The 26,485-nt window shown below is 44.2% G+C and overlaps 1 protein-coding gene across 1 annotated transcript in view; it reads right to left on the bottom strand.

Moving 5' to 3' along the window:
* C4H1orf50 (chromosome 4 C1orf50 homolog) overlaps nucleotides 1–21,772 on the bottom strand; it is a 124,096-nt gene extending 102,324 nt beyond the window's left edge. The window contains exon 1 of the mRNA XM_077250184.1: nucleotides 21,689–21,772. The gene's annotated coding sequence lies outside the window, so the exon portion shown is untranslated. The remainder of the gene's footprint in view (nucleotides 1–21,688) is intronic.
* Between the last annotated feature and the right edge of the window lie 4,713 nt (nucleotides 21,773–26,485).

The raw sequence follows: 26,485 nt of genomic DNA, 5'->3' as shown, positions 1-26,485 counted from the left end.
TCCTGTGCTCTCTATGAGAGCCATTGCCAGACTTGGCTTATGCCGTCAAGAAAAAAAGGACATGGGTCATATGATATGTATAAAAAAATTATTTATAAATGGTCATTTGGACTTTGTATTAACCATGTAGATATAAAATATACAATTTCTCATTTTTCTCTTTATGTGTAAAGAATTGTTTGTGTTTTGGAGCCCTCTACTGTGTATTTGGTTGTAGCTATGTCACGCTAGGTGAGGAAGAAGCTAGGTGCACAACAAGGGAAAGAGATTGGGGAAGCCTCAACACTAGGAAAGGGGGGAATGGAGACCCCCTAGGCAGATCTGACAACACCCTGATTTCCTTAACATCGTTAAATAGATTCCACACCTTTCGCCGAGCAGGAGCCAAATCCCTGACTGCCCCTAGCAATACACCCTGGATAGGGAGGGGACAGGGTGAGCACTAGTCAGCCCCCACTACAACTAAAAACTAATAAGGTGAACAAACCAGGGAATGCACCAAAGAAATCACCCCAGCTATCCTCCAAGAGAACTACAAGAATGAACTAGTCAACTACTAATACTTCAAACCAGGCAGAGGGAAATAGAACTATCACCGGCACCATGCTGAAGTGACTAAAGGCATTTAAACATCCAGCAAGGGTGTGTTAATCAGCAGCAGACGGTGGAGATCACCGCTAGGTCCTAGAGAGAGAAGGATATCACTCCACAGCAGAAATGAAAAATTCAGAAGGTGCCTTCAGAGCTAAGCACAATGTCCTTTCACAGCCGGATCCAGAATGACTGTCTGTCACCCCTGACACACCTACGACAGGCTACTTGGACTGACTGCTGGATGATGAATGCTGATGATGACAGTTTGGAGGTGAGTAACCATTTAAATATCTCCGTTTAAGGAAAAGAAAAAGATAGAGACCTTTTAGGCATCCTATAGGCACAAACTGGACATACCAGCATGAAAGATATTTGTGAATCAACTGGAAATAGATAAAACCGTAAAATACGGTGATTGACCCCTAAGTTGTCTCTAAATTGGGTTGACTTCTTCTACTATGATGTGCACAGTGTAGAAATGGCTGTACATGTTTCTGTTCAGATTTTGGGCACCCAAGGAACCATTTTGCTAAGGTACGTCATGTCTAAGACACCAAACAGAATCCAGGTGAAAGAAAACCTAACTACGACTTTATCATCTGGAGCCATTATGTCAAAGTCTGGGACCACCAAATATTCTCCAGTACTATGGCGGTCCAGCCCAACCCTAGAGTCCTATCACTTTTACAATGGAAACTACCTGATTTTAGGAAGAAGATATCTTTACTAAAATACAATAAAAAGAGCTGAAAAATGAACATGTCTTAGTAGTCATGGAAAACCTTTCAGGATTGATGTCTAAGCAGTTACTTTTCATAGCACAGTCCTCATTTCTATCACAAGCAATAAAAATGACTTCAATATTCCTGGCAGTGCCCTCAAAGGAGAATGGCACATTGAGGACAAGTAGTGTAATGATGTTCTTTCTTGGCAGCATTTCTTACGACGGCATAAATCACAGCTTGTAGCTCTCGCTCTCTGTACTATAGTTTACCAGACTTCTGATAAAATTCAGATAGTTCCGTCTATTGGAAATTCTCATTATCTGCCACAATTCCATTAGGCGGCATTCTACGTGACAGGCATCCCATTTCCTGTACACTTGGTTCTCTTAAATTACTATAGGACTGATTGATGTCTTAGAGGATAATTTTCTTTACAGATCTAAGTCGGAGGATATTAAATAGCAATCTAAGTACACAAAATAGGAAGTGAGTAGAAACAAAAAAATGAAATGAAAGTAGAAAATTAAAAAGTCTTATAGCTAAAGAACTAATAATAACAAAAGGCGAAAAATTTAAAATGGAAAACATAAAGGGGTTGTCCACATTTGGGGGAAATTTATTTATCTTTTTATTTTTAATCAAGTGCATGTAATTGGTGCTAAAAATATTGTTTTCATTTGGTTTTCATTAAATATTTTGCACCGTTTACATTCCGTAGTATAGAAAATATCCAGCGAACTCATCACCGGATGCACCGATCACGCGGTGTGCATGCGGCAATGACGACAAACCAAGAGATTCCAGCTTTCACGATCCATTGTAATTAAATAAAATCAGCTTTTATTGAATAATTCACGGAGAACAGGAGAGACACAAGTGCAGAAATGCAACGTGACGTACCTGCATGAAGGCTAATTTATTTATTTTTCAGATTAGGAAAAGGGACTCATTTTAACTTATACATTTTTAAAATGTTTTTGACAATTTTTAAAATATTTGTAACTATTTTTTCACTTTTTTTTCATTCTTACTAGGTGACCTGGACCTGCAAATTATTGTACAATGCAATACTTTGCTGGGCCTCATAGGAGCCCAAAGATGGTGTCAATTGAGCCATCAGAAGGCCAACAGCTGCCATGATAACCCAGGGTGATATGGCCAAGTGAACGCACTCACTCGCATCAGGTGCATAAACACAAATGACACTGGCATCTACAGTAAGTGGTTAAAGAGCAAGGAGTGATCCTATGACGTATACACCATGTTCCACATCATAAAGATTTAATTGTTTTGTTTTTCAAATAAACTCGTGGATGGTATTTTGTCTCAGGGCTCAATGGATCACTGAAATCAATCTTAAACACATGTGATAATTAGTTTTCTAGTTGATTCTAATTAAAAGAAAACTACTTAAAAATGATGTTCCACATCTTTAAGCAGGTCACAGTTTTCAAGTAACATGGGAAAGAAAAAGGATCTCTCTGCTGCCGACAAGCATCAAATAGTGCAAGTGCAGCGCCCCAGAGTCCTGGTCGTTGCAGTATTGTCGCTCTGCCACAAGGGGGAGTGATGGTACGTCTGATGGCACTAAAGAAGTTCACCTGACCAGGTATCACAGTCACACACTACACTTCACACTCCGGCCACCAGGGGGAGCAAAAGGTTCTATGTATTAGGCCACTCCTCACACTCTGGTAAAACTGGGAGTCGGATAGGAAGTTAGAGAGAAGCTGACTGGGTTTTGCCCAGGTAACATCTAGTGAGAGAAGAGGTTGCTTGGGAAGATTCAGGGGGGTCCCTGTCAGGGGTGGGATCCTGACAGTGGCTTAGCACAGGACAGATCGTTACGGAGCCGTGCCTGCACCTCATTGCGGCGGCATCCTAAGAAAGGACACGAAGCGAAGTATATTGTGGAGAAGTGAAAAACGAGATCACAGCACAAAGGAGATAGAACCAGGAGGAGTCGTGCCCCAAGATCGGCAACATCCTTCTGAGGCGCGTAGCCGGCGGCCGGAACGCCGAGGAAGTAATAGGCTTTACGCATTACTTTGAACTACGGCAGGGCACTTAACTCTAGGTTGGCTGTCTCACCTTTACACCTAATGAAGACAATGGAGGCAATTGTGGGAGAGGGGCGTCTCTAGGGTCCCTATAAAATAACTCCAGGCCTACCCCGTCATGCGTGTGCGTCGTATCCAAACCATCTGGGAGACGGAGAGAAAGAACAGAAACATACACGACAGTTGTGAGGACTATCCCGTGGTGCTCAGCAGGGAAGTACTACAACACACAGGCGCTAGTAGGAAGGCTACTGATTTCCACCTGCAAAGGGAACTCTGGATTTGCCTTCGGACCTGCCGGTCTCAGCCAGCCCTGTTAGCAGTGCTCTGGATTGCGGATGCCGAAGCCTTCAGTAAAGAGGTAAAGAGACTGCAACCCTGTGTCCTCGTCATTTACTGCGACCTACACCATTACCATTTACTCATCAAGGGAAGCCCTGGGGACATACTTCACCTGTGGGAAGTTACAACATCTAGCTGCCATTCCATCGCCCCAGCGGACCCCTAGCAGCGTCGGTCACCCTGACCGAATACCACAGGTGGCGTCACGAACACTTGACAAACCGTCACCTACATCTTTAATTGGGCGCCCCTTAGCAGGGCCACGGACCGGGTCAGGCCACCGTGACATCCCCAGAACCGAGACCGAGGGACCCGTTACCGAGTACCCCGCTGCCCTGCGTTTGGGGGCTGCTCCACAATGCCTTGGTCAAGTGGTGAAAACATTAGATATTTCCCAAAAACTTAAGCGTGATCATCGTACTGTTAAGAGATTTGTGGCTGAATCTGAGCACAGACGTGTTCGTGCTGATAAAGGCATAATGAGGAAGGTTTCTGCCAGGCAAGTTCATTGGATTAAGAGAGCAGCTGCTAAAAAGCCATTACAAACCAGCAAACAGATATTTGAAGCTGCTGGTGCCTCTGGAGTCCCTCAAACCTCAAAGTGTAGGATCCTTCAAAGGCTTGCTTTGGTTCATAAACCTACAATTCGGCCACCCCTAAACAGTGTTCACAAGCAGAAATGGTTGCAGTGGGCCCAGACATACATGAAGACTAATTTCCAAACAGTCTTGTTTACTGATGAGTGTCGAGCAACCCTGGATGGTCCAGATGGATGGAGTAGTGGATGGTTGGTGGATGGCCACCATGTCCCAACAAGGCTGCCACGTCAGCAAGGAGGTGGAGGAGTCATGGGGAAACATCTGGTAGGGCCCTTTAAGGTTCCTGAAGGTGTGAAAATGACCTCTGCAAAGTATATAGAGTTTCTGACTGACAACTTTGTTCCATGGTTTCTTCAATAAAATTCTATGTATACTCTAACGGGTGATGACTTTAATTAGACTGACTGTCATTTGCACCGACCATTTAGGAAAATCCGAGAAAAATTTCATTTGCATAATAATTTGGAACATGGTGTAAATCTAAGAAGTCCTGAATAGGGGGACAATAAAGTATATGATTTATGAGCTGAGATGAGCAGGAGACATAACCACTATGTAGAATCATAGAATGGAGAAAAGAATTAACCCCTCCGCGCCTTGACCATTTTCCATTTTTGCTCACCTTCTTCCCAGAGCCATAACCTTTTTTATTTTTCCATTAATATAGCCATGTAAGGCTTGATTTTTGCAGGATCAGTTGTACTTTTGATTGGCTCCATTGATTTTACCATATAGTGTACTGGAAACAGGAAAAAAAAAATTCCATATGCGCTGAAACAAAAAAAAGTGCAGTTCCACAATTGTTTTTTGGCTTTTTTTTATTAACCATGTTCACTATATGGTAAAATTGACCTGGCAATATGATTCCCCAGGTCAGTACGAGTATGCAGATACCAAACATTTATAGTTTATTTTTTATTTAAGTGTTGAAAAAAATCTGAAATTTGTATGAAAAAAAAAAAGAATGTTTTTGCGTTTGTCGCCATTTTCCGAGAACTGAAGCGTTTCCATTTTTCAATATCTGGGGCTGTTTGATGGCTTATTATTTACGCCCTGAGCTGACTTTTTATAGATACCATTTTGCAGTAGATACGATATTTTGATTGCCTCATATTGCATTTTATTGCAATGTTGCGGCCAAAATAAGGTAATTCTGGTGTTTTGATTTTCTTTTCTAATTACGTTGGTTACCAATCTGAATAATTTACTTTATCTTTTGATAGATTGGACATTTCACAACGCAGCGATACAAAATATGTGCATATATATGTATATATTTGCTTTATTTTCAATGGGGCAAAAGAGGTCTGATTTGAACTTTTGCGTTTTATTTCATATTTTTTAAAACATTTTTTTTTCACTTTTTACTTTATTTAATAGTCCCCTTGGGAGCCTTGAAGCAGTGATCATCCAATTGCCTGCGCTATGCATAGTAGGGCTTCAGTACTGCTATGTGTAGCAGAAATCACAATCTCCTATGAACGCCGGCCATGAGCCGGCATTCACAGTGGGATCGTAATGACAGGCACAGGGGTCTTCTGCATGGGAACATCTCGATCACCTGACAGGGGCGCCGATGGGTGGCTGGAATGACATGCTTCTGGCTGGGGCATGTTAATTCCCGCTGTCAGAGATTGACAGTGGGATTTAACTGGATAACAGCCGTGGGTGGAGCACCGATCCACCTGTAGCTGTTAAAAAGCAATAAACATCATATGTCATGAAGCTGTTAATGATATATGATTTATATTACAAAAATACATAACATTAAGTTGTAAAAGTGATCTACAGAAATACTTAGTTCTGGACAAACCCTTTAATTAAAGGTAACCTGTCCTGGTTATGGACTCCCTTTATTAAATTCAAAAAGATTGATAATCGGGAGAAAAACAAGCTACAGGATTAGTTACCAAGAGCAGAGATATCTATACAATGGAGGAGACTTTTTGCCCATCACCATTTGTGAAACATCTGCCATCTATGGTATATCTGCCCCCACCATTGACATATGTGCATTCTTCTGCATGATTACCCATTTAGGTTGATCTCCATCAGATTACTAGGCGGGACATCTGGTGTGAGTAGGAAAATATCCTCCCGATATTAACAAAACTCAAATGTTTGGGTTTTTTTTATACTGAAAAGGTGCAAAAAATATCCAAAAATATGTAAATGTATCAAAAGTATATGACCCAGTATATGACCCCACAACCCTTTAGTTTTGGAGGTCATAAGATAAATATATTTGGATTTTGTGTTAGATGGAGGTGAGCGGATCAGGCAGAATTCAAATTCATCTGTTCACTCAGATTTTGATTAAGAGAAAAGTTATTCTCTGCAAATTGAATGTCCCCAATTATACTCTGGGGTCTGGAGGGACTTAAGATGTAAAAAATATTTAAAAAATTATTATGTCCACCTTACCACTCACCTCTCTGGAATTGTTTTCACTTGTGAGTCAGTCTTTGCATTTGTGTCTTTGTCTCTAGGACTTTTCAGGGTACAGTTCCATTATGGGTTCCCTTCTGATTGGTCTAGGGGTGGAAGTGTGGGGCCATCAGGTTACGCTCCCCCTGAAAAGCCCTGGCTCTCCTCTCTTGGGAGGGGAACTGTCTAAGATGGCTCCTTGTTCTGGTTGGGTGGCAGCCTGGTCGGATGCATGGGAGAAAGATTGCGCCTTGCTTGGCTTCAGTTAGGGGAGGACACTACTCCCTTACCCTCGCTGTGGCCTTCTGAAGGGGATCAGTTATTGGGAACCTTTTTTCCTGTTGGAGAGACTACAACTAACCACATAAACATATAACACTTTTTGGAGCATCTTTTCATCTTTTTTGCCTCTCTTTCTAGGGTATGAAAAAAACGGAATTTTCGATGGTCAGTGTTCTATAAAATCTCAGGCCGGTTTCACAGGTCCAACATTCATGGACTGGGTAAGGACTGTGATATCTGGATCGGACGCGGGTCTCCTTGCACAGACTCAATAGCGTCATAGGAATATACAAGACTGCTGAGTTCAGACCAGGACACCTACGGCCGCTCCGGACGTTACATTCTGTACTCAGACCGTGACTGCCGAATGTCTGAAACCGCTCTTACACTGTCCAGTCAGTGCTGCAGATCAAGACTATGAAGGACATTACCAATGGGAAAATGTAGCACCCGGTTATCATTTTCTTCATATATTTCCAGAATAGAGTAAAGGCATGTCTAATATCTTTTTTTTCCTTTGTAATCTGCACATATTACCCTGTGGAAGAGATATAACGTATTCTCAGCGGATGTGTGACCATTTCTCCCAGTGCGTCAGAAACAAGAATAGACCCTGATGAAAAGCTTCATGTTTTATCACCTCAGGAAAATAAATAAAACATGCGATTCTACTGATCAAATGAGTTTGTCCTCACGCAAGGCCGCATGTTTGTGTCACCACAATCACTGTAACAATGCTCTCACTTCTAATCAGAAGCCACATCAAGAGCAGGAACGTCCGTGTGAGGAGCCTTCCTCAGAAGGCTGACGGCGCACGTGTGTGCCTGGCACTAATTAGTAAATATGGGCGTTAGACCCTGATTACATCATCTAGAGATTCATCTGAATGTCTTCCTGGAGCTCAGTCAGCCATTTCCTGACAGGAAAACGACCCATTATCTATACACAGAGGTTCATTTCACCATTGAGTGCCAGGCCCAAACCACCAAACCCTTCCACCCTAGAGAGGACCTAGAAACAGCATGGCCTTTTAGTAAACTGCACAGTGGAAACTTGTCACAAATGCTTTCCTTCTGGGGGCACTAAAAAAAAGCGGCTTCTTAATGAGCTCTGAAACTATTCCAAAGCAAACCCATAACTATTTCAATCATTACTCCTCCTGCACGACTTGACATGTGAAACCTAAGAGAAAAACAAAATGGACATATACCCTGCTCTAAGCAAATAAGCAAAAGCAATAGTGCATATAAGTAACATAGGGGACTTACTAAACACCATTTTTTATTTAAAAAAAAAAAAAAAAAAGAATAAACGCTAGCCCACCGCGACAAGGTAAACCCAAATCGGGATGTCCTAACCTGTAGTGTTAAAACCTTACCATGTGCCAAAGTGACATCAATGTGAATAAGGGCTGAGCAGGTCACCCAGCAAATGGGAAGCTATATAAATGTAATGTCCAGCTCAAAGAAAGAGGAGGCCTCACCCTTACCTGCACTAAATGCAGAAACCTGAAGCTTTACCGAAAAAAATTAACTTGAGTATAAGTTGGTATTTTTATTTTTTAGCACAAATGGGGCACACTAATTTATACTCCAGTTCATTTTTTTTGTTAAATGACTACACATATGCTGCAACGGGATTTCAACAGTAGATATACACATGGACATTTTTTGTATACTGCAGCTCAAGTCTCTAAACTAGACGAAAAGTAATAATTCTGTAGTAGAACAGTGAAAGACGGGGTCAACTTTATTTACGCCAAGATCACACGTCCAAGATTCATAGGTCGAGTACCAAATTAAATGTCTAGCCTGACTGGAGTCTCCTGACCCAAACTCAACAGCCTCATAAGTACAGACTACAGTACATGGAAGGGACAAAGGGCTCCTGACCCGAAATCACAGACTTCTGAGTACAGACCACAATGTCCACACTGGCCACAGATCTCCTGACCCAAACTCAACAGCCTCATGAATATGAACCACAATGTCTAGACTGGCCGCAGATCTCCTGACCCAAACTCAACAGCCTCATGAGCCTCACTAGAGTTGAGCAACTTTTACTTTTTTAGGATCGAGTCGGGTTTCGCGAAACTTTTTTCAAAAGTCGGGTCAGGTGAAATCGGCCGATTACTGCGAAAAGTCGGGAGCCGACTGAAACACGAAACCCAATGCAAGTCAATGGGGAATCAAAGTCGGCAGAGAGTGGAGGACAGGAAAACACCTACAGTGCCCATTTTAATGCCAAAAACATCAATTCTTATTACTGAAGCTTGTCAATCTTAATTTACTTTATAATAATAGTTAGGCATTGAAAACTGGGGGTCATTTGGCTAAATTTGTGGGGGGTAGGGCTGGCTCAAGTTTTTTGTTGGCTCAGGAAACGCGGAATACGTCACAGCGGTGGAGCAGGGAGAGGTAAGCATTTAAACTTTGCAAGTGCTGTGATCCTGAGCAAGCAGGGGGGGCCCATTCATTCGCATTGGCACTGGCACAGGGCCCCTCAAAGTACGGCGGTGTGTATGACGGCGGAGGCGCCTCCCACCGGCAGAGACACTTTTGCGTACTATGAGGGGCCCTGTGCCAGTGATGTTGCCAACGAGTATGCCCCCCCACTTGATGAAGGAACCTGCACTTTCATCTGCACCTTCCTCTTTGTCCCCGTGTAAGGTGGTATAGTATGCGGGAAGGGGAACCTGACTTTCAGCAGGGTCAGATTCTGGCTGTGTAGAGTGCAATGGGAATGTAGTGGTCTGGGTCAATGTACCAGCAGACTCTAGCAGTGGCTGGGCAATGGGCAGGATGAGGAGGAAAAACAGAGATAGAGGCCCAAATAATAAAGTAGGCTAAATGCAGTTCAAAATTGGTAACAGGACTAAACAGGCGGCATTGCTTTGTTCAGTGGAGGAAAACTGTAATGAGTGGCAGACACAGTTAGTAGGCCCAAGTAATAAAGTGGGCCAAATGCAGTTCAAAATTGGTAACAGGAGTAAACAGGCATCACTGCTTTGTTCAGTGGAGGAGAACAACAAGCAGCGGCAGACACCGTTAGTAGGCCCAACTGTTATAGACCTGGTGGTTAGGAGCACCTGGAATGACCTGATGAGTAAACTAGTAATCGGAACAAGCTCTGGGAAAGTGGGAACTCTGCTGACCGCAAACCCTACTCCTGTCACACACACACTAGAAATAGCCGTGGAGCGTACCTAACTCTCCCTAGACGCCTCTTCACAGCCTAAGAGCTAACTACCCCTAAAGATAGAAATAGAAGCCTAACCTTGCCTCAGAGAAATTCCCCAAAGGTAAAGGCAGCCCCCCACATATATTGACTGTGAGTTAAGAGGAAAGTCACAAACACAGGAATGAAACAGGTTTTAGCAGAGGAGGCCAGACTTCACTAAATAGTCAGAGGATAGAAAAGGGAACTAAGCGGTCAGCACAAAAGACTACAAAAAACCACGCAGAGTAAGCAAAAAGACTCCCCACACCGACTCACGGTGTGGAGGTGCCACTCTGCACCCCAGAGCTTCCAGCTAGCAAGGGAATATCATGATAGCAAGCTGGACTAGAAATTGGCAGTACTAAGAAATATATTCAGGAAGCAGTAACAACAAATGAACTAGCAAAGACTTAGCTTCTGCTGGAATAGACAGGTCCTCAGAGAAGTCCAAGAGAGATTTGAACCAATACTGAAACATTGACAGCTGGCATCAAGTAACGATCTGAGTGGAGTTAAATAGGGAAGCCAACATAGCAATAAACGAGAGCAGCTGACAAAGCCAACCTCAGTGACCAGCAGTTCCGCTCAAAGCCACCAGAGGGAGTCCAAGAGCAGAACTAACCAAAGTACCATTCATGACCACAGGAGGGAGTCCGAGAACGGAATTCACAACAGTACCCCCCCCCCCTTGAGGAGGGGTCACCGAACCCTCACCAGGGCCCCCAGGCCGATCAGGACGAGCCAAATGAAAGGCACGAACTAAATCGGCAGCGTGGACATCGGAGGCAACAACCCAGGAATTATCCTCCTGACCATAGCCCTTCCACTTAACCAGGTACTGAAGCTTTCGTCTCGAAATACGAGAATCCAAAATTTTTTCCACCACATACTCCAACTCCCCCTCAACCAACACCGGGGCAGGAGGATCAACGGAGGGAACCATAGGCGCCACGTACCTCCGCAACAACGACCTATGGAACACATTATGGATGGCAAAAGAAGCTGGAAGGACCAAACGAAATGACACAGGGTTGAGAATTTCAGAAATCTTATAAGGACCAATGAAACGAGGCTTAAACTTAGGAGAAGAAACCTTCATAGGAACATAACGAGAAGACAACCAAACCAAATCCCCAACACGAAGTCGGGGACCAACACAACGACGGCGGTTAGCGAAACGTTGAGCCTTCTCCTGGGACAACGTCAGATTGTCCACTACGTGAGTCCAAATCTGCTGCAACCTGTCCACCACAGAATCCACACCAGGACAGTCAGAAAGCTCAACCTGCCCCGAAGAAAAACGAGGATGAAAACCAGAATTGCAAAAAAAAGGCAAAACCAAAGTAGCCGAACTAGCCCGATTATTAAGGGCGAACTCAGCCAATGGCAAGAAGGTCACCCAATCATCCTGATCAGCAGAAACAAAGCATCTCAGATAGGTTTCCAAAGTCTGGTTGGTTCGTTCGGTTTGGCCATTTGTTTGAGGATGGAAAGCCGAAGAAAAAGACAAATCAATGCCCATCTTAGCACAAAAGGACCGCCAGAACCTAGAGACAAACTGGGAACCTCTGTCCGACACAATGTTCTCCGGAATGCCATGCAAACGAACCACATGTTGAAAAAATAATGGCACCAAATCAGAGGAGGAAGGTAATTTAGGCAAGGGTACCAAATGGACCATCTTAGAAAAGCGATCACAAACCATCCAGATGACAGACATCCTTTGAGAGATAGGAAGATCTGAAATAAAATCCATGGAAACATGCGTCCAAGGCCTTTTCGGGACTGGCAAGGGCAAAAGCAACCCACTGGCACGAGAACAGCAGGGCTTAGCCCGAGCACAAGTCCCACAGGACTGCACAAAAGAACGCACATCCCAAGACAAGGAAGGCCACCAAAAGGACCTAGCCACCGAATCTCTGGTCCCAAAAATCCCAGGATGACCAGCCAACACTGAGCAATGAACCTCAGAAATAACTCTGCTAGTCCATCTATCAGGGACAAATAGTTTCTCCGCTGGACAACGGTCAGGTCTATCAGCCTGAAACTCCTGCAGCACCCGCCGCAAATCAGGGGAGATGGCAGACAGAATTACCCCCTCTTTGAGAATACCAGCCGGCTCAGGGACACCCGGAGAATCAGGCACAAAACTCCTAGAAAGGGCATCCGCCTTCACATTCTTAGAACCCGTAAGGTACGAGACCACAAAATCGAAACGGGAGAAAAACAGCGACCATCGAGCCTGTCTAGGATTCAACCGCTTGGCAGACTCGAGATAAGTCAGATTTTTGTGATCCGTCAAGACCACCACGCGGTGCTTGGCTCCCTCAAGCCAATGTCGCCACTCCTCGAATGCCCACTTCATAACTAGCAGCTCCCGATTGCCAACATCATAATTACGCTCAGCAGGCGAAAATTTTCTAGAAAAGAAGGCACATGGCTTCATCACAGAGCCATCAGAACTTCTTTGAGACAAAACAGCCCCTGCTCCAATCTCAGAAGCATCAACCTCGACCTGAAAAGGGAGCGAAACATCTGGCTGACGCAACACAGGGGCCGAAGAAAAACGACGTTTCAGCTCCTGAAAAGCCTCAACGGCCGCAGAGGACCAATTCACCACATCAGCACCTTTCTTTGTCAAATCAGTCAAAGGTTTAACCACACTAGAAAAATTAGCGATGAAGCAACGGTAAAAATTAGCAAAGCCCAGGAATTTCTGGAGGCTCTTCACAGATGCAGGTTGAGTCCAATCATAAATGGACTGAACTTTAACAGGATCCATCTCGATAGTAGAAGGGGAAAAAATGAAGCCCAAAAAGGAAACCTTCTGAACTCCGAAGAGACATTTAGACCCCTTCACAAACAAGGAATTAGCACGAAGGACCTGGAATACCATTCTGACCTGTTTCACATGAGACTCCCAATCATCCGAAAAGACCAAAATATTATCCAAATATACAATCATGAATCTATCCAGATACTTTCGGAAGATGTCATGCATAAAGGACTGAAACACAGATGGAGCATTTGAAAGCCCGAATGGCATTACCAGGTACTCAAAATGGCCCTCGGGCATATTAAATGCTGTTTTCCATTCATCGCCCTGTTTAATACGCACAAGGTTATACGCCCCTCGAAGATCTGTCTTGGTGAACCAACTAGCCCCCTTAATCCGAGCAAACAAATCAGACAGCAGAGGCAAAGGGTACTGAAATATGACCGTGATCTTATTGAGAAGGCGGTAATCTATACAGGGTCTCAGAGAACCATCCTTCTTGGCCACAAAAAAGAACCCTGCTCCCAACGGTGATGAAGACGGGCAAATATGCCCTTTCTCCAAGGACTCCTTTATATAACTCCGCATAGCGGCGTGCTCTGGCACAGATAAATTGAAAAGTCGGCCCTTAGGAAACTTACTACCAGGAATCAAATTTATAGCACAATCACAATCCCTATGAGGGGGTAGGACACTGGATTTGGGCTCATCAAATACATCCTGGTAATCCGACAGAAACTCAGGGACTTCAGAAAGAGTGGAAGCAGAAATTGACACCAACGGAACATCGCCATGTACCCCTTGACAACCCCAACTAGACACAGACATTGATTTCCAATCCAATACTGGATTATGAACCTGTAGCCAAGGCAAACCCAACACGACCACATCATGCAAATTATGCAACACCAAAAAGCGAATATCTTCCTGATGTGCAGGAGCCATGCACATGGTCAACTGAGTCCAGTACTGAGGTTTATTCTTGGCCAACGGCGTGGCATCAATTCCCCTTAATGGAATAGGATACTGCAAAGGCTCCAAGAAAAAACCACAGCGCCTGGCAAACTCCAAGTCCATCAAATTCAGGGCAGCGCCTGAATCCACAAATGCCATAACCGAGTAGGAAGACAAAGAGCAAATCAGAGTAACAGACAAAAGAAATTTAGGCTGTACAGTACCAATGGTGACAGACCTAGCGAACCGCTTAGTGCGCTTAGGACAATCAGAAATAGCATGAGTGGGGTCACCACAGTAAAAACACAGCCTATTCTGACGTCTGTGTTCTTGCCGTTCAGTTCTGGTCAAAGTTCTATCACATTGCATAAGCTCAGGCCTCTGCTCAGAGGACACCGCCAAATGGTGCACAATTTTGCGCTCACGCAAACGCCGATCAATTTGGATGGCCAAGGACATTGATTCATTCAGACCAGCAGGCGTGGGGAATCCCACCATAACATCCTTAAGGGCTTCAGAAAGACCCTTTCTAAAAATTGCTGCCAGGGCACACTCATTCCATTGAGTAAGCACAGACCATTTTCTAAACTTCTGACAATATATCTCCGCTTCATCCTGACCCTGACACAAAGCTAGCAAGATTTTCTCTGCCTGATCCACTGAATTCGGTTCGTCATAAAGCAATCCAAGCGCCAGAAAAAACGCATCTACATTAAGCAATGCAGGATCTCCTGGCGCAAGGGAGAACGCCCAGTCTTGAGGGTCGCCACGCAACAAAGAAATAATAATTTTTACTTGCTGAATGGGGTCACCAGAGGAGCGGGGTTTTAAAGCAAGAAACAGTTTACAATTATTTTTGAAATTCAGAAACTTAGATCTATCCCCAGAAAACAAATCAGGAATTGGAATTCTAGGCTCTAACATCGGATTCTGAACTACATAATCTTGAATGCTTTGTACTCTTGCAGTGAGATGATCCACACAAGAGGACAGACCTTGAATGTCCATATCTACACCTGAGTCCTGAACCACCCAGAGATTAATGGGAAAAGAGAGACAAAACACACTGCCAAGAAAAAAAAATGGGTTCAGAACTTCTCTTATCCCTCTTTTGAGATGCATTAACACTTTGTTGGCCAGCTGTACTGTTATAGACCTGGTGGTTAGGAGCACCCGGAATGACCTGATGAGTAAACTAGTAATCGGAACAAGCTCTGGGAAAGTGGGAACTCTGCTGACCGCAAACCCTACTCCTATCACACACACACTAGAAATAGCCGTGGAGCGTACTTAACTCTCCCTAGATGCCTCTTCACAGCCTAAGAGCTAACTACCCCTAAAGATAGAAATAGAAGGCTAACCTTTGCCTCAGAGAAATTCCCCAAAGGTAAAGGCAGCCCCCCACATATATTGACTGTGAGTTAAGAGGAAAGTCACAAACACAGGAATGAAACAGGTTTTAGCAGAGGAGGCCAGACTTCACTAAATAGTCAGAGGATAGAAAAGGGAACTAAGCGGTCAGCACAAAAGACTACAAAAAACCACGCAGAGTAAGCAAAAAGACTCCCCACACCGACTCACGGTGTGGAGGTGCCACTCTGCACCCCAGAGCTTCCAGCTAGCAAGGGAATATCATGATAGCAAGCTGGACTAGAAATTGGCAGTACTAAGAAATATATTCAGGAAGCAGTAACAACAAATGAACTAGCAAAGACTTAGCTTCTGCTGGAATAGACAGGTCCTCAGAGAAGTCCAAGAGAGATTTGAACCAATACTGAAACATTGACAGCTGATATCAAGTAACGATCTGAGTGGAGTTAAATAGGGAAGCCAACATAGCAATAAACGAGAGCAGCTGACAAAGCCAACCTCAGTGACCAGCAGTTCCGCTCAAAGCCACCAGAGGGAGTCCAAGAGCAGAACTAACCAAAGTACCATTCATGACCACAGGAGGGAGTCCGAGAACGGAATTCACAACACCCAACCAAACAAGTAGGCCAAATGCAGTTTAATATTCGAAACAGGATGAAAATTGTGGCTCAGCTTTGTTCAGTGGAGGAGAAAAGCAAGGAGCGGCAGACACCGTTAGTAGGCCCAACCAAACAAGTAGGCCAAATGCAGTTTAATATTCGACACAGGATGAAAATTGCGGCTCAGCTTTGTTCAGTGGAGGAGAACAACAAGCAGTGGCAGACACTGTTAGTAGGCCCAACCAAACAAGTAGGCCAAATGCAGTTTAATATTCGACACAGGATGAAAATTGCGGCTCAGCTTTGTTCAGTGAAGGAGAAAAGCAAGGAGCGGCAGACACCGTTAGTAGGCCCAACCAAACAAGTAGGCCAAATGCAGTTTAATATTCGAAACAGGATGAAAATTGCCGCTCAGCTTTGTTCAGTGGAGGAGAAAAGCAAGGAGCAGCAGACACCGTTAGTAGGCCCAACCAAACAAGTAGGCCAAATGCAGTTTAATATTCGAAACAGGATGAAAATTGCGGCTCAGCTTTGTTCAGTGGAGGAGAAAAGCAAGGAGCGGCAGACACCGTTAGTAGGCCCAACCAAACAAGTAGGCCAAATGCAGTTTAATATTTGACACAGGATGAAAATTGCGGCTCAGCTTTGTTCAGTGGAGAACAACAAGCAGCGGCAGACACCGTTAGTAGGCCCAACCAAACAAGTAGGCCAAATGCAGTTTAATATTCGAAACAGGATGAAACTGTTGTTCAGCGGAAGACAATTGTAAGGAGTGGCGCAGACAGACTTAGTAGGCCTAAAATAAAAAAGTAGGTTCAATGCAGTTCAAAATTGGTTGAAGGAGTACACAGGCGGCATAGCTTTGTTCAGCGGAGGACAATTGTAAGGAGTGGCGCAGACACAGTTTGAAGGCCCACATTAAAAAAGTAGGCTCCAAGCAGTTAAAAAATGGTGACAGGAGTAAACAGGCGGCACAGCTTTGTTCAGTGGAGGACAGCTGTATTGAGTGGCGCAGACAGACACAGGTAGTAGGCCTAAAATAAAAAGTAGGCTAAATGCAGTTCAAAATTGGTAACTGGAGTACACAGGCGGCATAGCTTTGTTCAGTGGAGGACAGCTGTATTGAGTGGCGCAGACAGACACAGGTAATAGGCCTAAATAAAAAAGTAGGCTAAATGCAGTTCAAAATTGGTAACTGGAGTACAGAGGCGGCATAGCTTTGTTCAGTGGAGGACAGCTGTATTGAGTGGCGCAGACAGACACAGGCAGTAGGCCTAAAATAAAAAAGTAGGCTAAATGCAGTTCAAAATTGGTAACTAGAGTAAACTGGCGGCATTGCTTTGTTCAGTGTCGGAAAATTGTAATGAGTAGCAGACTAAGTTAGTAGGCCCAAATAATAAAGTGGGCTAAATGTCTGCCAAAAAATTGTTCATAAGTGGAATGGTGGCATAGCTAGGTACAGGGGTGGGCTCCTCTGCTGAGTAGCAGACAGTGGTAGTAGGCGCAAAGTATTAACTGGTCTAAATGGAGGCCATGGCCCCTGTATATTTTAACTATCATCTATCATTTCAACAAATTTGTATTGGCAGTGCCATTGAAGGATTTAACAGCAGACTACACAGTGGTGGAGCAGGGAGATGTAAGTATAGCAAGTGGTAGAGCACTGTTTGAGCAGGGGGGAACACTCTCTCGTGGGCGGCAGTACTGGCACAGGGCCCCTCATATTATGATGGTGTGTCTGACGTTGGTTGTGCACCACCACCGTCAGAGACACTTCTTTGTACTATGAGGGACCCTGTGCCAGTGCCATTGCAAAAGAGTGGGCACACCCACCTGTCCAGGCAAACGGCACTCGCACGGGTGCTTGCGCCAAGTGGTGACCACGGCCCTGTGGGGGGAGTCAGCCCATTTAGGGAGGTATAAAAATGGCCTATGGTGGACATTCAGCAGCTGCAAATGGAGGAATTGGAGCAGTCAGTAAGAGGAGGCCAAAAGCAAGACGTTTTTCAGGCAAGCTACGTGTCAGCAGGGGAAGGTGGGGCAAAATAATTTGAAATCCATGATTGGTTCATTTTAATGAAGGTTAGATCATCAACATTTTGGGTAGCCAGACGAGTCCTTTTTTCGGTTAGTATTGTACCAGCAGCACTGAAGACTCTTTCTGATAGCACACTAGCAGCAGGGCAAGCGAGCTCCTGTAATGCATATTCTGCCAATTCAGGCCAGGTGTCTATTTTAGATGCCCAGAAATCAAAGGGGAATGACCTGTGAGGGAGAACATCGATAAAGGAGGAAAAATAGTTTGTAACCATACTGGACAAATGCAGTCTCCTGTCGCTTTGAATTGATGCAGCAGTACCTGTCGTGTCTGCGGTCATTGCGAAATCACTCCACAACCTGGTCATAAAACCCCTCTGTCCAACGCCACTTCTGATTTGTGCACCTCTAACACCTCTGCCATGTTGCCCCCTACAGCTCGTGTGAGAACCATCACCGCCGCTGTGTGCTGGGAATGCAAACCAAAGAAAAAGGAGTATATAGATCCAAAACAACATATTAAAATCAAGAACAAACCTGGTGTCTTTTGATTATACATATATATGTGATTTCTCTGTGTCTTTCACAGTTTCCAATCTTAAGTCCATGGATTTTCGCACGCGGGACCAGACATGGTTGTCTCGCTTACAAGAGGTTTTCAAAGGAGACTCTATTGGTATTTTAGACACGAGTAATGGGGACTCTAAGGAAAGGATTGTCAGATTGAGAACGTTGCTGCACAGGCGGACGAAACTATGGTGGAACAGGGCTACCCTTGGTCAATACTTGGCTCGAGGCTTGATTCCCAGGGGGTTGCGCATTCAAATTTTCCCATCATTTCCCATGGAGGACGAGACCTTCAGAGGAGAGTGGGAGGAGCTTGCCACGAGGTGTTCCAAGGGTTTCATTGACTTACTTATTAAATCAGACGAAGCAAGGTTATCAGACCTAGAAAAAGAGATTGACAATATCCAGGTGCTGATTAAAGATGAGTTGACACCTGAGGCGTTGGAAAAATTAAATGGGGATTTGGACAAGGACTTCTCCAAATGGGAACAGGAGATCAGTGCTGTAAAAACGAAAAAATTGCAGCATGATAATTCTGATTACCGTGAGAATAAAGTCTATCGATGGAGGACCAATAGAACTAAAAATCGTCCCCCACCCCAAATGAGATCGGGCTCTATTTCCTCTATGACTTCTATGGACGAATCAAGTGCAGCATCTGATCAACCTACACTGGCTAGTGGTGTTAAGAGTAGGAAGACCCAGCCAGGCAGAGCTGCTAAAGGGAAGTACATGACCAACAAGAGGAAATTCACCTCTCCACCTAATTACGAGCGTAAAGCGAAAAACACCAATCTAGAGGTGATTAACCTGTCCACTTATTCCCTATCTGAGACGCAGATTGAAATATTAAAACTTGGCCTTAATTTTGTTCCATCTAACCGCTTTGACTTTTTTACAGCTGTAAAGGACACGCATCTATTCTGCCGAAAGCTTCTCCTCAGGAAACTACATGGTCAGAAAAATGTTGGTTGCAATTCATTGAATGATGCAGAGGCTACAGCACTCTTGGCATTGGAGGATCTTCTCAAGGAACAACAGCCTGACCATGTAGGTAAATTTCCAACATCGATTATATCCAGATCTACCACCTTCCCCTCCTTGTCTCTGTGCCCCCAGATAGATATCTTCTGTAGATTAGTCACTGAAGATCTTGCGAGGATACCGAGAAATCTTTACAGAGATAATTTGACATCAAATCAGAGGAAGGCACTGGAGGAGTTACAATCTTTGGATACGGTGGTTATCAAGCCAGCAGACAAGGGGGGGAATGTGGTGATCTGGCCTGTCGAGAAGTATGAGAGAAAGGCTTTTAGGCAGCTTAGAAATAGGGAAACTTATCGTGTCCTAACTCAGAATCCCATGCAAGTATTCCTGAAAAAATTCGAACACATTGTGGCACCAGCTTTTGAGCTGGGCATCATTTCCAAAAAGGTACTGGATGGTCTCCTGCCCAGGTTTCCCAGGGTTGCCACTTTCTATGTCCTGCCAAAGGTGCACAAGGATGCTGCTAATCCACGGGGCCGACCTATTGTCTCTGGCATGGGAGGGTTATGTGAAAACGTTTGCAAATTTATTGATTTCTACCTAAAGACGTTGGTGGAGACCTTGCCCTCCTATGTCAGAGACACTACAGATGTATTGAGAAGGGTCGATGGGCTGTCTCTCGAGGCGGGGATGCTATTGGTCACAATTAGTGTTGAGCGATACCGTCCGATACTTGAAAGTATCGGTATCGGAAAGTATCGGCCGATACCGGCAAAATATCGGATCCAATCCGATACCGATACCCGATACCAATACAAGTCAATGGGACTCAAGTATCGGACGGTATTCCTGATGGTTCCCAGGGTCTGAAGGAGAGGAAACTCTCCTTCAGGCCCTGGGAACCATATAAATGTGTAAAAGAAAGAATTAAAATAAAAAATATCGCTATACTCACCCTCCGACGCAGCCGGGACTTCAGCGAGGGAACCGGCAGCGTTGTTTGTTTAAAATTCGCGCTATTACTTGGTTACGTGAATTCCCGGCTTGTGATTGGTCAGGTTGGCCATGTTGCCGGGACGCGGACCAATCACAGCAAGCCGTGACGAAATTACGTCACGGCTTGCTGTGATTGGTCCGCGTCCCGGCAATATGGCCGCCCTGACCAATCACAAGCCGTGACGTCACGGGAGGCTGGACACGCGCTCATTTTAAAATGGGCGCGTGTCCAGCCTCCCGTGACGTCACGGCTTGTGATTGGTCAGGGCGGCCATATTGCCGGGACGCGGACCAATCACAGCAAGCCGTGACGTAATTTCGTCACGGCTTGCTGTGATTGGTCCGCGTCCCGGCAACGTGGCCGACCTGACCAATCACAAGCCGGGAATTCACGTAACCAAGTAATAGCGCGAATTTTAAACAAACAACGCTGCCGGTTCCCTCGCTGAAGTCCCGGCTGCGTCGGAGAGGTGAGTATAGCGATATTTTTTATTTTAATTCTCTCTTTTACACATTTTAACATTAATGTTGTTGCGATACCCGATACCCGATACCACAAGAGTATCGGAATCCCGGTATCGGAATTCCGATACAGCAAGTATCGGCCGATACCCGATACTTGCAGCATCGGAATGCTCAACACTAGTCACAATTGATATTGAGTCATTGTACACATCGATCAGGCATGAAGATGGATTGAGGGCTGCCCGCTTCTTCCTCGAGACTACCAACTGGGATGGCCATTTTTTAGAATTTATTTTGGAGTTGTTGGAATTTGTTTTGACTCACAATTTTTTTGTGTTTAAGGACAGGTTTTATTTGCAATCCATAATGTAAAAAAGAGGACAGCGCCACAATGGTCAGTGATAAGAAAAAAATTACAGCTTTAATCTGCCAACTGCGGCGACGTTTCGGTATAAACCTTTATCAAGCACAGTTTGACACATGTTCCGACCACCATTATATATCCCAAGCACCACCCCTCATTAGAACAAAACACCAATAGGAGTATAGTACTACAATGACACAATACATCAGTACATCAAAATACATATAAATATACAAAAAATACTTGTACAAATACATAAGCATTGACAATACAGCATCAGAAAAAGGCATACTAGTCCTGATCTCTAAAATTCAACGAACTCACCCACAAAAGTGCAAAGAAGATCGCCCTCAAACAGATGTAAACAAACGACATTCCTCCAATAGAACTATAGCATTCCCCGTAGTCAAGATACAAACCACCCCCCCAGGATGATGCCATAACGGCCGTAGTCCAATCAGATACTCCTCCACAAATCATGTGATCATGGTGATAGAAAAAATTGCTGCACAGATCCAGTCCATACATGGGAGAAGTCTCCATTGCACATAACAGGATTAGTATCCAGGATATCGATCAGCTCCCAAACAGAATAACAGTAGTCCAATGCAAAATAACAGTAGTCCAATGCAAAATAACAGTAGTCCAATGCAAAATAACAGTAGTCCAATGGGATCTTTGTTTACATCAGTGTGGAGCGTCCATAGCGATCCAGATAAGTAGCGATATCCTGCAGACTCATCATATTCCGATAGCGTTCACCTATGCAGGCAAATGGGGATAGCAGTCCATATGTGGCAGTTGTAGGTATGCTGCAGCTCGTCCATAGTGCACACTATCCCAGCCATATATAAATATATCAAATTCAGAACTAACAGTCTATAAAAATAAAAGCAAAACATCTCTACATTATTAGGCTCAAATAATGTCACCCAGGCCTGATTCAGAACACACCCTCAATGACAATATATCAAAGACCGCCCACAAGTGTACCTCCCCCATTGGAATCTACTTCAAAACATCGACATCATATATAGAAAAAAACCTTAAACTGATAACCTTTAATAGTGCAACAAACATGAAGGACCGAAGAGATCTATCATAATAGCCACACCGATATGTGCAAATAGCCCTCCTGGGGAGGAAATAAAAAGTCAGTAAACAAAAAATGCTTGACATTAAGGGAATCATTCATCATTAATATCCCCACACATAAAAATAGCTAGTTTAATGGGGCAAACCCTCAATATTCTACCAGGGATTCCCAGCTAGACTCCCATGCTGGTACTTGCCTAGCCTCAAGCTGCTTAGCATTTACAATCTGGCGAGGGCAGGCACATTCAGCCTAGAGTGGCCATATATACCATAAAGAAAATAAAGAAAGAAGAAAGAAAAATAGGAAAACAATAATGGTTAAAAACATTATACCAGAAGATTACTGTCAGAAATATTTAGCAGATACTAAAGGCAACAGCTCTGTAGGTACTCCAAATTTTACCCCCTAGGTGACAGGGTGTCGAGCTCAAAAATCCATCTTAATTCCCTCTTTTTTAAAAGGGCAACACGATCTCCCCCACGTCGCATCACTGGTACATCATCAATCACCCTGTACCTTAGTTGATTGACCGAATGTCCCTTATCGTCAAAGTGTCTTGGTACGGGCAGATCCAGTAATTTGGTCCTAATCGTACTTTTGTGTTTGCTGATTCTTGCCTTGACCTCCATTGTGGTCTCCCCCACATAGAAGAGACCACACGGACAGGTCAAGACATACACCACAAAACTGCTCTTGCATGTATACCGCCTCCTAATGTCGTATTTTTTACCAGTATAGGGGTGACAGAATGAAGCCCCCTTGAGCATGTTACCACAGCAAGCACATCCCAAACATGGAAAATTGCCAAGGCTCGGCTGACTCAATGTCATTTGTAAATCCCTTTTAGAACTTCCAATATCCGAAAGGACCAATTCATCCCTCAAATTTTTGTTCCTTCTGTATGAGAATAAGGGAGGTGCCTGAAACTCAACAACATTGGAGTGACCCTTATTCAGCAAAGACCAATATTTACGTATGATACCCGAGACCTTCTAACTCATACCATTATATGTACTCACAAATGGAATTCTTTTGTTAGTCTCTACCCTATCCTTTGGGACCAAAAGATCCTCGCGTCTGGTATCCAAGGCCCGCTGTTTATATTTAACAAGGTCACCCCTGGGATAACCCCTTGTTAGAAATTTATGGCACATATCTTCCAGTCTATCATCAACAGAAGTTTCACAGGAAACAATCCTCCTCACTCTCAACAGCTGACTCCAAGGCAGGGACTCAACCATCCTGCGTGGATGTTCACTGGAAAAGTAAAGAAGATTGTTTCTATCCGTTTCTTTCACATACAAATCAGTATGTAAGCAACCACCAAGTTTGTAGACACAGGTATCCAGAAACTGGATCCTATCCTGAGAACATTCCATCGTAAAACCAAGACCAGGATGGATGTTATTCAGATAGAAAAGAAAGGATTCCAACTCAACTCTATCCCCATCCCATACCAGGAAAATATCGTCGATGTAACGCCGCCAGCCCCTGACACAGCTCCAAAAACGGGAGCCATACACGTGTTCATCCTCCAGGACAGCCATATAGATATTAGCATAAGTGGGGGCCACATTGGACCCCATGGCTGTCCCACGGCGCTGCGTTGGTGGTGATGGATACTCCGCAATATGTTAGTGAAATAAGGTCTCAGCTTTCTGATGGTGATGTCTATGAAAAGCTACGAGTAAATCCCATTCAGGGATTCAAATCTGAATTAGAGGCAATTATTGATGAGGCCCTGAGTATGGGCATTATTGACATCAAATTGGCTGAGTTTTTGAAGGTTGATCATCCGGTGGTCCCTATACTGTATACGCTTCCTAAGATCCACAATGATCTGCGGAGACCCCCTGGCCGACCGATTGTGTCGGGCAGGGGGTCTCTTTGCAGTAAAGTGGCAATTTTTTTGGATCGGCTGTTGAGGGAGTTTGCTGTGTCTGCCCCCTCATATGTGAGGGACACTAGTGATTTTATTAAATCCCTTGAAGGATTGCATGTGGTTAATTCCACATGGTTGGTCTCCTTTGATGTATCCTCCCTCTATACCTCCATTGAGCATGCCAGGGGACTGTATGCAGTCGGTGTGGCGCTTGCTGGCTCCGACATGGCTCCGAGCTGTACACGGTTCATCCTGGCGCTGTTGGAGTTCATCCTGGAGAGGAATTTTTTTCTCTTTGGGGATGATTATTTCCTGCAGCGCCGTGGGACAGCCATGGGGTCCAATGTGGCCCCCACTTATGCTAATATCTATATGGCTGTCCTGGAGGATGAACACGTGTATGGCTCCCGTTTTTGGAGCTGTGTCAGGGGCTGGCGGCGTTACATCGACGATATTTTCCTGGTATGGGATGGGGATAGAGTTGAGTTGGAATCCTTTCTTTTCTATCTGAATAACATCCATCCTGGTCTTGGTTTTACGATGGAATGTTCTCAGGATAGGATCCAGTTTCTGGATACCTGTGTCTACAAACTTGGTGGTTGCTTACATACTGATTTGTATGTGAAAGAAACGGATAGAAACAATCTTCTTTACTTTTCCAGTGAACATCCACGCAGGATGGTTGAGTCCCTGCCTTGGAGTCAGCTGTTGAGAGTGAGGAGGATTGTTTCCTGTGAAACTTCTGTTGATGATAGACTGGAAGATATGTGCCATAAATTTCTAACAAGGGGTTATCCCAGGGGTGACCTTGTTAAATATAAACAGCGGGCCTTGGATACCAGACGCGAGGATCTTTTGGTCCCAAAGGATAGGGTAGAGACTAACAAAAGAATTCCATTTGTGAGTACATATAATGGTATGAGTTAGAAGGTCTCGGGTATCATACGTAAATATTGGTCTTTGCTGAATAAGGGTCACTCCAATGTTGTTGAGTTTCAGGCACCTCCCTTATTCTCATACAGAAGGAACAAAAATTTGAGGGATGAATTGGTCCTTTCGGATATTGGAAGTTCTAAAAGGGATTTACAAATGACATTGAGTCAGCCGAGCCTTGGCAATTTTCCATGTTTGGGATGTGCTTGCTGTGGTAACATGCTCAAGGGGGCTTCATTCTGTCACCCCTATACTGGTAAAAAATACGACATTAGGAGGCGGTATACATGCAAGAGCAGTTTTGTGGTGTATGTCTTGACCTGTCCGTGTGGTCTCTTCTATGTGGGGGAGACCACAATGGAGGTCAAGGCAAGAATCAGCAAACACAAAAGTACGATTAGGACCAAATTACTGGATCTGCCCGTACCAAGACACTTTGACGATAAGGGACATTCGGTCAATCAACTAAGGTACAGGGTGATTGATGATGTACCAGTGATGCGACGTGGGGGAGATCGTGTTGCCCTTTTAAAAAAGAGGGAATTAAGATGGATTTTTGAGCTCGACACCCTGTCACCTAGGGGGTAAAATTTGGAGTACCTACAGAGCTGTTGCCTTTAGTATCTGCTAAATATTTCTGACAGTAATCTTCTGGTATAATGTTTTTAACCATTATTGTTTTCCTATTTTTCTTTCTTCTTTCTTTATTTTCTTTATGGTATATATGGCCACTCTAGGCTGAATGTGCCTGCCCTCGCCAGATTGTAAATGCTAAGCAGCTTGAGGCTAGGCAAGTACCAGCATGGGAGACTAGCTGGGAATCCCTGGTAGAATATTGAGGGTTTGCCCCATTGAACTAGCTATTTTTATGTGTGGGGATATTAATGATGAATGATTCCCTTAATGTCAAGCATTTTTTGTTTACTGACTTTTTATTTCCTCCCCAGGAGGGCTATTTGCACATATCGGTGTGGCTATTATGATAGATCTCTTCGGTCCTTCATGTTTGTTGCACTATTAAAGGTTATCAGTTTAAGGTTTTTTTCTATATATGATGTCGATGTTTTGAAGTAGATTCCAATGGGGGAGGTACACTTGTGGGCGGTCTTTGATATATTGTCATTGAGGGTGTGTTCTGAATCAGGCCTGGGTGACATTATTTGAGCCTAATAATGTAGAGATGTTTTGCTTTTATTTTTATAGACTGTTA

This window comes from Ranitomeya variabilis, chromosome 4 (assembly GCF_051348905.1).
Source record: "Ranitomeya variabilis isolate aRanVar5 chromosome 4, aRanVar5.hap1, whole genome shotgun sequence".
In the NCBI taxonomy this organism is placed as follows: domain Eukaryota; kingdom Metazoa; phylum Chordata; class Amphibia; order Anura; family Dendrobatidae; genus Ranitomeya; species Ranitomeya variabilis.
Note: the sequence above shows the minus strand (reverse complement) of the source record. Positions and strands in the feature narration are given on the sequence as shown.